We start from the raw sequence: 14822 nt of genomic DNA, 5'->3' as shown, positions 1-14822 counted from the left end.
TAAAACGGAATTCCAAGGGAACATATCATTCAGTGCACACAGTTTTTTGGATCACATCTATCAAGTATGGAAAAGTGTATTTGTTTTGAAGGGCTTCAAGGAAAGTAAGTTATCAGCTTCCCTGCCTCCAGGTCATGTCACCTCAGAAAAGTAAAAGATCAGATGGCAGTTGTTTCAGATCTGAGACAGAAGAGGAGTTTCAATGAGCTTCTTGGACTTGGTCACTGTATTTGGCTATGTGGGGAATGTGCTTTTGAAGCAGGTCCCTTTGCTGAGAAGCTACATACTGAAGCCTATATAGATGAAATGTTGTTATGTACAAATAGTTCACTGCAGAAAGAGAGACAGAGAGGAGAGAAAGGGATATGGCAAATGTGGCAAACTAATAATTGCTGAAATTATATGAGTTTATGGGTTGTCAATGTTATTACTTCTGAACTTTTATATAGGCTTGAAAATTTCCTAGTAAAATATTGAAAAAATATTTGTTGATAATGCAATTGAGGATAATAACAAAGAATGAATACTTTTTGGTTAATACTTTGCTATTTTATTACATATATAATGCACATTTAGTGTAAATATTAGGAAATACAAAAAAAACTAGAAAATAATCACTTAAAACGCATATAATTTAATCCAAATGGACTCTTTGTCAATCATCTGTTTATATCACTCCAGATTTTTCAAATAAATATTTTTTAAGTAATAAAAATTGTGTTTACTTAGAAGTGTTCAGAATGTCAACAAACAGCTGAAACTTTTTTTTGCAATTACAAAGTGGTATTCAGTTAACAGAACAATTATTTCATAAAAGCTGCATGACAGACAACTGCAGATGAAAAAACTACCATCCTTATACACAATTAGTGTTGTGCACCAAAAAGAACCTGCTTTAAATATCCATGCCAATTTACAACTCCCATACTGTACCAAGCAAGGTTAGTGGTTATGGAAAACACCACCAGGACAGTACTATCTAAAGACACATTTGGTAGTGTGGTTAACTAAACCAAAAAAAAACAATAAGAAAGACACTGTACAGTTTAAGAACAAATCATATGTAGCCTTACATTTCAACTCCTTTCTTTAAAAGGAGTAAGTTGAGTGAGTTGTGTATAAGGGGTTTAAATGCTTTATAGACCAAAAAAAAATAATAAACTGCTACAACCAACTTATTTATCATCATCATCTTTATTTTCATCCTCCTCATCTCCTCCTCTTCCTTCTTTTTCTTGCATTTTTCAGCCTTGACAACTCCTTTTTTTGCTGCATCAGGCTTTTCTTTAGCTCACTATGCAGCAATATCCTTTTTGTCTTTTTCCTTCAGCTTCAAAGACTTTTCATAAGGCAGCTTGTCATCTGCAGCAGTGTTACTCCACATCTCCCTGTTTCTTTGCTGCATCACCAATGGATGTTCTTTGATTTCTGTGTGATGCTCGGAGCAGAACACGAAAAAAGCCAAAGGAGGAATCTTGGGTGCGTTGGGTTCCTTGAACTTTTTTGTTTCTCCTTTACAGGGGACATAGGTTTCATTCATGTTTCCTAACAAGCCTAGTCCACCTTTTCTATGTCTTCAAATTTTCCTTTCTCTTTAGCAGACATGGTCTTCCACTTCTCTGAGTTCTTCTGAGAAGCTGACAGAAGCATCTGGGTGCTCTTTTTGTGCTCTTCTTAACACTTTTGCACGAAGAATCCGTATGATGACATTTTGCCTCACAGCATCTTAGGCTCTCCTTTGCCCATGTTTACTTATTTTTTCTCAGCAAGGCACAGAGTAGTCCACTGCCCACCTGACTCTCACCTACCCTGGTGCTGTCTCTAGGGAACTCAATGTATTGCAGTGGCTACCTACAACAGACACATTCTTAATAAAAGTGAGATTTTATTCTTTGGAGCCTTTTGTTTTCTATTAGGAAACATATTGGGGATGTATTTCATAAAAACAAACACTGATTTGCATCAGTTTAATGGCTCTATAGAATTCTATTGTAAGGATATATTCTAAATCATTTAATAAATATACTATTTCAGAGTATTTCGTCTGTCACCTCTCTTTTACTACTATAAACAACCTGCAGGAAGCAATAAATAGAATGCTACATAATATATTTTTGCTGTCTGTAAAACACTTTTCTTAAAAATAGTTCAACAAGAATACTTGTGAATTTTGCCAAATTGCTTCTCAAAAAGTGTGTACCTTTATAATAACAATTACCAACAAGGAATGGGATTTCACTTTTTCCATTCTGTTTTCATCTTTGCCAGTTGAAAGATACAATATGCTAATTTTTTTGACTTTGCATTTCTTGATTAGCAGTGAAACTGATGAATTTCTCACAGGGCAGATAAATCTCTTCTCTAGAAACTTTCTTAGTCCATTTTTCCTTTAGGGCATTTATCTTTTGCTTATTAATTTTTACCAACTTTCATATTAAGAATAGCAACACATTTTTACCACATACATTGCAGATATTCTCCCAAGTTCTTTTATAAATGAATTGGTAGTTTTGAAAACAAAACTTTTAAATGTATACCTGGTTAACTCCAGTGCCATTTTCTTGTATAGTTTCTGCCCTTGGGTTCACGATTAGACAGTTTTCCTCTCAAGATTATATAAATATTCACCTGTATTTTTCTATAATTTTTTACATTTAAAAATTTTAAATTTAAAAATTTAAATTCTATTTTAAATGTAATAGAAATTATTTGGTGTAAGGTACAGAGTAAGGATATTAACTGATCGATTGATTTCTAAATGACTATTAAATTACCCAGCACACTTCATTGAATAATCTTCTTTTCCTCCAATTTATTTGAGGGACCCTCCCCCTCTATTCTTTATTACAGTTTCATACATATTTAAGTCTGTTTCTGGATTTTTTATTTTGTTCCACTGATCTATTTCCTGCGCCACTGCTTCCTCTTCCTATTATTATATCCGTATGACTTACTTATTCAGGTTTTCAACTTGTCTTAGATCAATTTTGGTCATTTATATTTTCTCAGGAAATTATTCATTTAATTCAAGAATTTTGCATATATTGTCCATGAAAGCATAACCATGACATGTCTTCTGTGTCTATGGTTTCCCTTATATTACATAGTTTTTTCTCTCCCTCTCCCCTTAATTCCTGGTCAAAGGTGTGGTTTCATTATCGAGCCTTTCAAAATTCTTAGATTTACTCCTTATATCTACCTTTTTCCTCTTTTCTAATTAATTATATTCATCTTTTTTTTCAGTATTCCTATTTACTATTTACTCTCACTATTTACCATTTCTGTCTTTGTTTACACATTTCATTGTTCTTGGGCTTAATTGGGTGTTGCTGTTTTTTGTTTTTATTTTGTGAATCAATGTCTAGTATATTTAGTTTCATTCTCGTTTAATAATAAATGTCCTTGATACTATGCTTTTTTTTTTTTTTTTTTGAGATAGAATCTTGCATTGTCGCAGGGGCTGGTGTGCAGTGGTGCAATCTCGGCTCGCTGCAACCTCTGCCTCCCGGGTTCGAGCAATTCTCCTGCCTCAGCCTCCCAAGTAGCTAGGATTATAGGCGCTCACCACCACGCCCGGGTAATTTTTTGTATTTTTAGTAGAGACGGGGTTTCACTATGTTGACCAGGCTGTTCTTGAACTCCTGACCTCGTGATCTGCCCACCTCGGCCTCCCAAAGTGCTGAGACTGCAGGCATGAGCCACAGCACCCGGTCAACACTATGAATTTTTTTGAGTAGCAACTTGGCTAGATCCCAGGACTTTTATGAGTAGTGTTTCATGTTTTTTTCTAGGTAGTCTTCAATTTCAATTCTGATGAGCCCTTTTACTGGAGAGCTGCTCAGGAAAGCACCTGACTTGTACTGGGGGAGGGATGTCAACTTCTTGGAGAGTATGTGGGAATGTCCTTGTAGTCTTTTGCATGATTCGTTTTTATAAATGCTTGATAAGGGTTAAAAGAAAAAATTGTATTCCTTATTTGTTGGATATAAAGTTTTAATTATTGTTTAAAATCACTAATTATACCATTTAAGTCCTCTATTTCTTTATTCTTTATTTTCCTCTTAAAGACAAAGAGTCTTTATTAAAGTCTATATTAAAGTTTTCTCAGGCGGGGCATGGTGGCTCATGCCTGTAATCCCAGCATTTTGGGAGGCCGAGGAGGGCAGACTACCTTAGGCCGAGAGTTCCAGACCAGCCTGACCAACATGGAGAAACCCTGTCTCTACTAAAACACAAAATTAGCCAGGCATGGTGGTACATGCCTGTAATCCCAGCTACTCAGGAGGCTGAGGCAGGAGAAATGCTTGAACCCAGGAGGCGGGGGTTGCCGTGAGCTGAGATGGTGCCATTGCACTCCAGCCTGAGCAACAAGAGCGAAACTCCAACTCCAAAAAAAAAAAAAAAAGTTTTCTCATACTATTATGTTTCTCTCACTTTAATAAGAGGGACTAAATTTCTAGGAGTAAAAACAAGAGTAAAACATAAAGTGCTAGAGAAAATTGTGGGAAAGTATTTTTATGATTTTAGTGAAGAAAATGTCTTTATAATCAAGACACAAAGTCTAGAGACCATTTTAAAAGATTAGCATATTTGAATACAGGACTTCAAAAACTTTTATGGTGAAAGACACTATAAACAAAATATTTTAAAATAGTAAACATCTGCAACACATAAGTCAGTATTTCCAAGCTAATGTAAATTATCTTGTTTTTTGAATATTCAAAAGTAACATATAAAATACCTTTAAAAAGTTATAAAAGTAAATATCAGAATTTTAAACTTTATCCGTCACCTTTCACTCTCATTTATGAGTAGATAATCTATGTGGCACTGAGAACTGCCAGGCCCTCAAGCCATTTCTGAAATAGGTGTTCAAAAGCTATTTCTTTTTTTTTTTTTTCTTTCTTTTTTTTTCTTTTTTTTTTTTTTTTTTTTCTTGAGAGGGAGTCTCGCTATGTCGCCCAGGCTGGAGTGCAATGGCACGATCTCAGCTCACCGCAACCTCCGCCTCCCAGGTTCAAGCAATTCTCCTGCCTCAGCCTCCTGAGTAGCTGGGATTACAGGCATGTGCCACCAGCCACCACACATGGCTAATTTTGTATTTTTAGTAGAGACAGGGTTTCTCCATGTTGGTCAGGCTGGTCTCAAACTCCCAACCTCAGGTGATCTACTCACCTCAGCCTCCCAAAGTGGTGGGATTACAGGCGTGAGCCACTGCACCCGGCCGTCTATTTCTTTCTGTGGGCTTCCATTCCTTATGTAATGTCCCCTGCAACTCTTTCCACAACTCACTACAGTAATGATTAGTGTCTAATGCAAAGGGAACAACAACGAAAAAGAGTATAAATAGGCTTGTGAGGTAGCCCAGCATGAGAACTTTTCCCAGTAAATACTTCTTATACCAGTTAGTGACTACTCAAGCTGAGCGGACTGCTCAAATCCCCCCTCTTAGAGTGTTAAAACACAAGACATGAGAGACAGCCACCAATGAGAGAGAAGCAAAAGACAAGAGCCACATAGAGAAAGTCAGTAAGCAGAAACCATGAGGCTACAGAAGCCATTAATCAAAAGAAACCATGAGTTAAGGAGGCGAGTAAAAAGAGACAGAAATGACAGAAGGAAGAATAATATACTACCGCTGCATTAAAAGAAGAGAGAGAGAAACTCAGTAATGAACAGAACAAAATAGATAAAGTAGAAGGACACGTCCTCTGAGATGTCAAGAGCTGGTTCTCCAGGCAAGGGTGAGTCAGGGTGTACATCTTTGTTGTCTGACCCTTCAGTTTAGGACTCGATCTTATGTTTCCAGTCTTTCAGGTACCTGCTACAATAAATTGCTAATTTGAGATATCCTAAGCTATTTACCTGTCCTTGTCATCAGAAGGATCCTAACTTACACAATTCCTTGGTATCATTGCAACTGGTGCCATTCTAATTTTATAGTACATTTTCAAAGAATTACATGAGCCTATTGAGTATCTCTATTCCATAGCCATATTCTTCCTCCCACTGAATATGCCATGTAATTGATGACTTCTTTACTCCAGAACTGTTGACATTTCCTGCAATCATCAGTATAAATACTTTATTAATAATTTGTATTTATAGAACATCTGTCTCCCAAAGAGCTCAAAGCTGTTTACAACAGCATCTCATTAATCCTGACAGCAACTCTTTGCTTTGTAAGGTAGAAATATGTAACAGCTAACGGGTCCTGTCATCTTCATTTGAGTCATGGGAAAACTTTACAAGGTCAAACAGTATTGTGGGAGATAGTACAGAAACATAATTGAGAATTTCTGCCTCTTTGTTCTTTATGTTCTCCCCTAGAAACTTTCATTTCATATCACACACATATTCATTGGTATGCACCAGAATAAATTGTTAATACAACTTCCTCTCCTGAGGGTAAAAAATCCCACAAGCCCAAGTGTGATAACTTAGTGGACTTTGACTAAACTTTTTCAGCGGTTATCACTACAGCCAGAGCCATGAAGTGTGATTAATTCTAGGACTAGACAGCATTTTTACTGGCATTTTTAATCCAGTAAAGGCATTGCTGTTTGGCATCTGAATGTGCTCCCTCTCCATACTGGAAACAGAAGGAACAACTTCAAGATGAAAAAAGTGAAAGTAATAAGTATTTTCAAGAAGGATGAAAGCAATGGCATTTGACTAATGTTATATCCTATACTGAATGGTTGCTAAATGCTAGGCTTGTACATACATGATGTGTTGCAGTCCTATGAAGCCTACATTGTTATCTTTATTGAGGCTCAATACAGTTAAATAAATAGTGAAGCTGAGTTCTTCAGCCTGATCTCCCAGCTTCTCTTATTTGTGCTTTAACCGAAAACCATACAACTACTATAAATAACAGTGATAATTGCTGCTACTGCTCTTGTTGTTTAGAGTTGTGCTATCTGAAACTCATAGAGCAAGCTGAATATAGCATGGTACAGCTACTACAGCTTATGCTTTTCTTCAAGTACAGAAAAACCTAAGGAAGGTTATTAAACTTTATTTCTCTTAGAAATAAAATATTGCTAATAAAGTAGAAGTTGTCACCTTCCATTATCGTCTCTTTTCTCTCCCTCTCTTCCCCAAATTAACCACTATCCTGAAAGTGGTATGCGTTCCTCACAGCAATGTTTTCATATTTTTACTATGCACTTAGATACCTATAAAATATAGTATCATTTTATGTATTCACACAATTTACACAAATTGTATCTAATGAATCCTTTTGTGACCTGCTTTTTTGAACCAACCTTTTTGTATTCTGGTAAAATATACATAAGATGTACAATTTCAGAATTTTAAGTGTACAGCTCAATTCTGTATCCATTAAACAACAGCCTCTCATTCTCCCTTACACTTTCAGCCCTTAAAAACCATTGTACTGTCTGTATTTATGAATTTGATTCCTCTAGATACTTTATACAATAGAATCAAACAGTAGTTGTCCTTTTATGGTTGGCTTGTTTCATTTAGCATAATGCCTTCAAGTTTCATCCATATTATAGCATGTGTCAGAATTTCCTTTCCTGTTAAGCCTGAGTAGTACTCCATTGCATGTATATACCACATTATGTTCATCCATTCATCTGTCAATGGACACTTCGGTTGCTTTCACCTTTTGGCTATTGTGAATAATGCTGCTATGAACATTGGTGTACAAATATTTGTTTCAGTCCCTGCTTTTAATTCTTTTAGAAATATACCCGGAAGCAGAATTGCTTGATTATATGGTAATTCTGGTTTTTTTTTTTTTTTTGAAGAACTACCATACTGTTTTTCATCACAACTTAAAATTTTACATTCCCCCCAGCAATGTACAAGGGTTCAAACTTCTCTACATCTTTGCAAACATTTTCACTTTGCTTTTGAGATTTATCCATAACAATACAGGTAAATCTTTTACCTGCTGTCAAGTATTTTATCTTGAATATACCATATTTTATTATCCATTCCCTGAAGGCAGTAATTAGCTTATTTCTTTCTTGTTGCTGTTACAATTGATGCCACAATGAACATTCCTTTATATCTTTTTGTGCACAGATATAAAAGTTTCTCTGGGCTACATACCTAGAAGTGAAATTTCTGAGCCACAGGGTATGTGTAATTCAAACCTTAATATTTATTGCCAATTTTTTTTTCAAAGGGCTATTTCCAAAATTACACTCCCACCAGCAGAATATGAGAGTTCCTGTTACTCCACACCCTTGACAACAATTGCTAATGTCATAATTTGCATAGAATTTCTCTGTAGTTTTATAAAGAGCAAGAGGGACTTCTGCATCTGCTCAGTCTACAAGTTTACAATATTATTTCTCTGTTCGTGTGTTTTTGCTTTTGTCTCTTTTCTGGCCTGCCTCTATTGCCGTCATCTCTATTGATTTCCCTCTTCTCCTTTTGATACATACTTTTTCATGACCGTTAATCTTGAAATTTTTCCCACTTGTGAAACTCTCCAAAACTGAACCAACAATTACCTTCTTCACAAGAACTATAAAGTGAAATGACTTAAAGTCCTCATGGAATTTTCTAAGTGGTTAGTTAGCTAGTATCTACATATGTCCTAACCAGCAGAGTCAGCTGCTAAGCCATTCTTTGGCTAACTTCTGGGGAAAAGTTTGGGGGAATGAATGCATGAGCTTCATTCATTCCCCCAAAGGGGAGTAGAAAAGGAGTGCCCAGCTATGACTGGTATTATCACTTTATCTACAAATTCAAGGCTAGGGCTAGGATGAGGCAAATAACACATTCATCTCAGACATAAAATTGATGGAGACCCTAAAGCTCAGAAATCAAGAAAAATAATATTATAGTGGAATTTTTTAAATGAAAATTAATGCCAAAAATCCTTGGTAAATAAAATATCAACATTTTAAATAAAGATAAGATCTGTATTATCATCATATCTCTATTGATTGTAGTCTTTTAAGTTTAATCTAATAAATCCTTTCTTTATATTTTTTGACATGTTTAACAAGAGTCAATTAAGACTCTCAAATAAAATTCATACACATGCCTCATTTTAAAAATTCAAAATGAAATAGCTTTATGAATTCTCTTGAATGTAAGAATGCCAAGGAGAAAAATTTTAACAGATTTTTAGTCAGCAAAATAAAGATACACTTGGAGATTAGCATCACAGAAATGGTTTTCTCATTTGTCAACCTGAAATTAACATTAACAGCCATTTGTAAAACTTAGTGAACTTTATGAAGTACACATCACTATTCTACAAAAGTCATAATTGTAATGCAGATTTTCTACAATCACAGGAAAGATAGTCCTCACTGTCCAAGAGAAGTGTACTAGTTTGCTTGGGCTGCCATAACAAAACACCACACTGGATGGTTTACACAACTGAAATTGATTTTCCTATGGTCCTGGAGGCTGGAATTCTAAGATCAAGTTGCTGGCAGACTAGTTTCCTTTGAGGCCTCTTTTCTCACTCTCTTGTACCTCTTTGTGTGACTTCTGTGATATAAGACAGGGATGATACAGGGTGGTCACAGGAGGACAGGAAACTCCAGGCAGAAGTTTCATATGACTAGCAAAAGGAAACTGTTGAAATATTTGCATAATCTAGAGGCCAATAAGACCCTGAAAACCAGGGTGTAGACCAGGCTGGCTAAATCCGACTGGAACCAAGGTGGTACTGGATTTGACCCAGGTTTCACCTAGGACCTCATTATACCATCATTAGCACATTAAACACACATCCACCAGCGCCATGACAGTTCCTGGAATACCCATGTTTGCTATAAACATGGGTGTCACCACAGTTCCCAAAAATCTCCATTTGTTCCCAGGAATCTTCATGAGTATTTCACCACTTGGTCAAAGAAACCCACAAAGACAGAAACCCCAAACCCAGTGTATGACTCTCTCCCATACGCCCACATTCTCCTTTCTTCATTGTGTATATGTACTTTTCCCTTTGCAATAAATCTCTGTACTTTCACTATTTTCCAACTCATCCTTGAATTTCTTCTTGTGACAGTGTCAACAGCCTGGACACCAGCTGGGGTCAAGATCCCACTGACAGGGACAGGAAGCAGAGAAATTCTGGGCAGAAGAGGGCGGGCCCCTGGAAAGGGCCGCACCCTCAAGCCTGGAACCATGGCCCAAAGTAAGAACTTACATCCCTGTTTTCCTGCTCCAGTGTTGCCTTTTCCAAAACAACCCATGGCCTGCCCCACCTCTGACCTTGTGCCCATAAAACCCCAGGATTATCCAGCAGGGAGCAGGAGAAGCAGCTGGACATCAGAGACTACAAATGGATGTCAGAGAAAAGTGTCTTGACTTCAGAGGGACAGCTTGATGGCATAGCTTTGGAGAGGAGTCCAGCCAGGAACAGCTGAACTTCATGAGAAGATTACGTTCCCTCCATGTCCCCTTTTCAGCTTCCCTTCCCACTGAAAGCCACTTTCATTGGTAATAAAATCCCTCACATTCACCATCTTCAATTTGTTCACTGGACCTCATTCCTCCTAGATGTCAGACAAGAACTCAAGTGTGAGTGCAAATGGCTATCACATTGAACCTCCACTGAGCTATTAACACTTAAGCTGTCCAAGGACAGCAAAGCTGAAAGAACACTATAACACTCTTTCTGGGGCTTCAGGGGTCAAGGGCACACCCCCAGGCACTGCCACAGGGTCCACATGGAGTTTTACTCCTGCCAGTGCCCGAAAGCACTCATCCATCTCCTGCACCGGCTCACCTGAGTGCTGCCCCCACCCCGCCACGAGGGGTGAAGCATAGCAGGTTAGAGTGAGTGGAATTCACCCCTGCTGACGCTGAAGTGGCCAGCTAGTTTCAGCACTCCTGCACTCCAGTTCATGCCCATGAAGGGATCAGGTAAGTATCCTACTTCACTACCAGCATTTGGGATCTCCCCTAGCCCACCATTATCACATGTGCCTGCCTGGATCTCTGTATGCCCAGATTTTCTCCTCTTTTAAAAACACTAGTCAAATTGGATTAAACCCTACCCTAACAGCCTCCCTTTAACTGAATTACCCCTTTAGAAGTCTCAACCCCAAATACAGTCACATTCCTGAGGTACTAGAGGTTAGGGCTTCAACACATGTATTTGAGGATTTGGGGCACAATTCAGCTGAGGGTAAGGGGGAAATTAAATGTTTGCTAGCAAGGAGGTTTTATCCCTTGACAACTGATCTAGGACTAAGAGAGCAAGCCAGGCTCTGTTCTAAAACAGAAATGTCCTCAAGTGTTCAACCTATCTGGATGTCAGTAACACATAGCAAACCCTTGTTCAAACTGAATAGATAGAAGCTGTGAAAACTCCAAAGTCCTTTGGAGCCACCACTATGATCTTATCCAGTTCCTTGAGTAACCCACGAACACTACTGAATAGCATCAAGGTGTAGGACAAGATCACCAAAGACAAATTCATACAATCCAGCCAGTCTACCAAACAGTGAAGTGATACTTACAACATCACAACTCCACTGCAAAGAATGGGGTCAGCGGGATACTCTGGCAGCTGGAGTGAAGTGATCACAGCAGTGAACTAGAACCATAGCCTCCAGCGATGCAGCCCATTTGTAAATGGCTGGGGAATCCCAGTGTCTAACAGTTCAGCTTTCTCTTTCTATATACAAATATTCTGTTTGAGTAAAAGTTTGATACTTTTTGTGAGTCTAGGAGTTAGCATCAGAATTGCCAATGGACCTTTCAGCTAGCAAACCTGGATTACACAAAAAGAATTTGTACTCTTTATTTAGGGAGTGATGCCTAAGGGGGAAAAAAGAACAATATTTAAACGGCTTTCCAAGTTTCCCAAATCAAACAGAATAAGTAGTTATTTGAGGGTTCTAATTCCTCTGGTCATCTTGAAAAACCATGGAACATTTATGTTCGTGTACAAATTCTTACACTTGGAAAATAAGGACCTCAACATCAGAGAAAATGAAGTGTGTAGGTGGACTGCTCATTTCTTCTTAGATGCCTCAGAAGAAAAGGATTATTTAAATCTGAAATAATCTGAAATACTTATAACAGCTTCCTTTAAATGATGATACATTTCAGAAAAGCAAATGCAGAAGGTTCATGTTAATTAAAAAAACACTGTCCACTATGTCATGTTTGCCTCCTGTAAAGTACTAGAATCTCAAAGTCCAAGTTTATGGTGTTTGAACTTAGATTTTGTTTGTGGGAGGGAAGTTGATTGATTGCTATTTCTAAAACAATGCTATTTCTGCTTTATTCAGTGTCTGACATCTTAATAAATATGAACATGGCCTAACAGGCTGCAAATCCCTTCTAATGTCAGCATTCAGGGGATCTAAGTTATAGAAAACTGTTTTTTTTATTATCATTTCTCCTTAATACTTAAAAAAATAAAAAATCCCTGGAACAATACTCCCTACTCATCTCATCTACTTGTTAATCGGTTAAAGAAAGCATATTGTGGAAAGCATATTGTAATGAGTGAACAGCTGTTTTAAAAAAAGAATCAGGGGGAAAAAAGGCATGACGTTAAACAGTACAAATGATCCAGGCTTTTGCTCTACCAAACCTCGGGGCAACGTCTTTTCAATGTCATTCTTTAGAAAAAGTCTTTGAGACCATGAGTATCTTTTTAAACAGGGTAGTCCGGTGGGGGGGAAAAAAAGAAAGAAAAGGAGAAAAAAAGAAGGAAGGAAAAGAAAGGAAAAAATAGGATAGAAATTTTTAAAAAGCTATTTTTCTTAAAGCAAACAGCTAAGTGATTTGCTGCATGCTTACCATGAATAATAACGAGCAGATTGGTGCTGTGTTCCTCTTTTTAATTAGCACGTTGCCTTCTGCAGTGGCACTCTGTCTTATGACAGGGCACCTAGCGTGCCCCACTTGAAGCATTGCACAAAACAAGATGGGCAAAGAAGGCCCAGTGAGTAGTCTAGGGGAAGATATAGAAAGCTTCCGTTTCCCACCCCCCTCCCGCCCCTCCGACCCCAATGAAGTTTTTACCAGAGTCTGAGAAATCGTTCTGGCTAGTTTTGTTTTGTTTTGCCTTGTCTTGCTTACAAAAACCACTGTAGAAATCCAGAAATACATGACGCTATCTTCCTTGAATAAATTACTTATTTGCTTCTTTAGTACTAAATTACTTCTTTAGTTCTATAGTTCCAAGTATAGAACTAAATACCTGAAAACATTTTAAAAGGCAGGGAGAGGCCAGGTGTGGTGGCTCATGCCTATAATCCCAGAACTTTGGGAGGCCGAGGTAGGCGGATCGCCTGAGATCAGAAGTTCAAGACCAGCCTGGCTAACATGGAGAAACCCTGTCTCTATTAAAAATACAAAAATTAGCCATGCATAGTGGCAGGCACCTGTAATTCCAGCTACTCAGGATGCTGAGGCAGGAGAATTACTTGATCCCAGGAAGCAAAGGTTGCAGTGAGCCGAGATTGTGCCACTGCACTCCAGCCTGGGTGACAGAATGAGACCCTGAAAAAAGGGAAAGAAGGAAGGAAGGAAGAAAAGAAGGAAGGAAGGGAGAGAGAGAGAGAGAGAGAAAGACAGAGAGAGAGAGAGAGAGAAGAGAAAGGAAAGAAAGAAAGAAAGAAAGAAAGAAAGAAAGAAAGAAAGAAAAGAAAAAAGAAAGAGAAAGAAAAGAAAAGAATAGAAAGGACAGAAAGAAAAGAGAAGAAAAGAAAAGAAAAGAAAAAAGAAAAGAAAAAAGGCAGGGAGAGTGCAAGACCAGCATTAGAACTCACACTATCAAGATCAGAGGTGAGACAAAGCCCTGACACAATCTGCACTCAATAAAACAGTGTTCAAATTTTAACACAAGCACTTCTGACCCTAAAACAACAATGGAGATTGTTAAAGACCTCTGTTCTGGCATCCTTATTTTTGGAAAAGATTTAATAGTCTAAAAGCAACCTTCAAAGTAGCAGAGGCAAGAGAGTAATTCTGATAACTTTGGATAAATGTATAATCTCTTGCAAGGGGAACTTCAAGTGCAATATGTCAGAAAAAAAAAAAAAAGAACAGTTGGGAAAATGAAAACCAGTCTTAGAAATCATAATTTTATCTGTAATTAAAAAGCATTTACAACGTCTCTGTCAGCAAGCCCTGAAATGCAAGTTAAAATATCAAGCAGCTCCTATGTTGCTGTATGAATCTGTTTGCACGCACACACATATATCTAGTACAGAATGTTAATTCATTTTCCATCACCAGGAATGTGGGCATGCTGACACAGCGAAGTGAGGTAATCTAAAATTGTTCCAGGATTTGATTTTCATGTGAGTGCAGCCTACAGCTGCATTTGATAGTGCACCACATTGATATGACACCTTTTCTACAAGGTCTTTGGTGGAATACATCTGCTGAACAGAACAGAAACAAAATATGTGCCTTGACTCAAACTTGTGACAGAGAGCTATCAAAGTGGAAACTGCTCAAATCCATTTGCATAATATGCAGATGAAAATCTAATGAGAAAGGTATATTGACAGACGTTGCCTTGTTATCTGGCAATGCTGTGCATAACAGCATGTGGTACCTAGACATAATCTCCTGTAATGTTATTTTGCAATTTAAATGTTTTTTTCCTCCTCCAAAAGAAGACACACATCAATAAGTGCCAGGCATCAATAACTGACATTTGAGATAAGATAAACCACACCAACTCATTCAAACAGAATCAGCCGAGTTTATTTTGGGACACAGGTCTCTACATTATGTGCTGCTGGCTGAAGAAGAGGGAAGAGAAGCAGTCCCAAATGCTCACTGATGCCTCATTTTTACTTGTGTTCTGATGGCTGCTCATTCAGCCCTGGTCCCTATTC

At 37.7% G+C, this 14822-nt stretch overlaps 1 pseudogene; it reads right to left on the bottom strand.

Moving 5' to 3' along the window:
- Positions 1-1219: 1219 nt before the first annotated feature.
- LOC116810815 (high mobility group protein B1-like) lies at positions 1220-1746 on the bottom strand (annotated as a pseudogene).
- Positions 1747-14822: the final 13076 nt, after the last annotated feature.

The sequence above is a fragment of the Hylobates moloch genome, unplaced genomic scaffold, assembly GCF_009828535.3.
Source record: "Hylobates moloch isolate HMO894 unplaced genomic scaffold, HMol_V3 SCAFFOLD_6, whole genome shotgun sequence".
NCBI classification, from domain to species: Eukaryota; Metazoa; Chordata; class Mammalia; order Primates; family Hylobatidae; genus Hylobates; species Hylobates moloch.
This window is presented reverse-complemented; position numbering and strand designations above follow the sequence as displayed.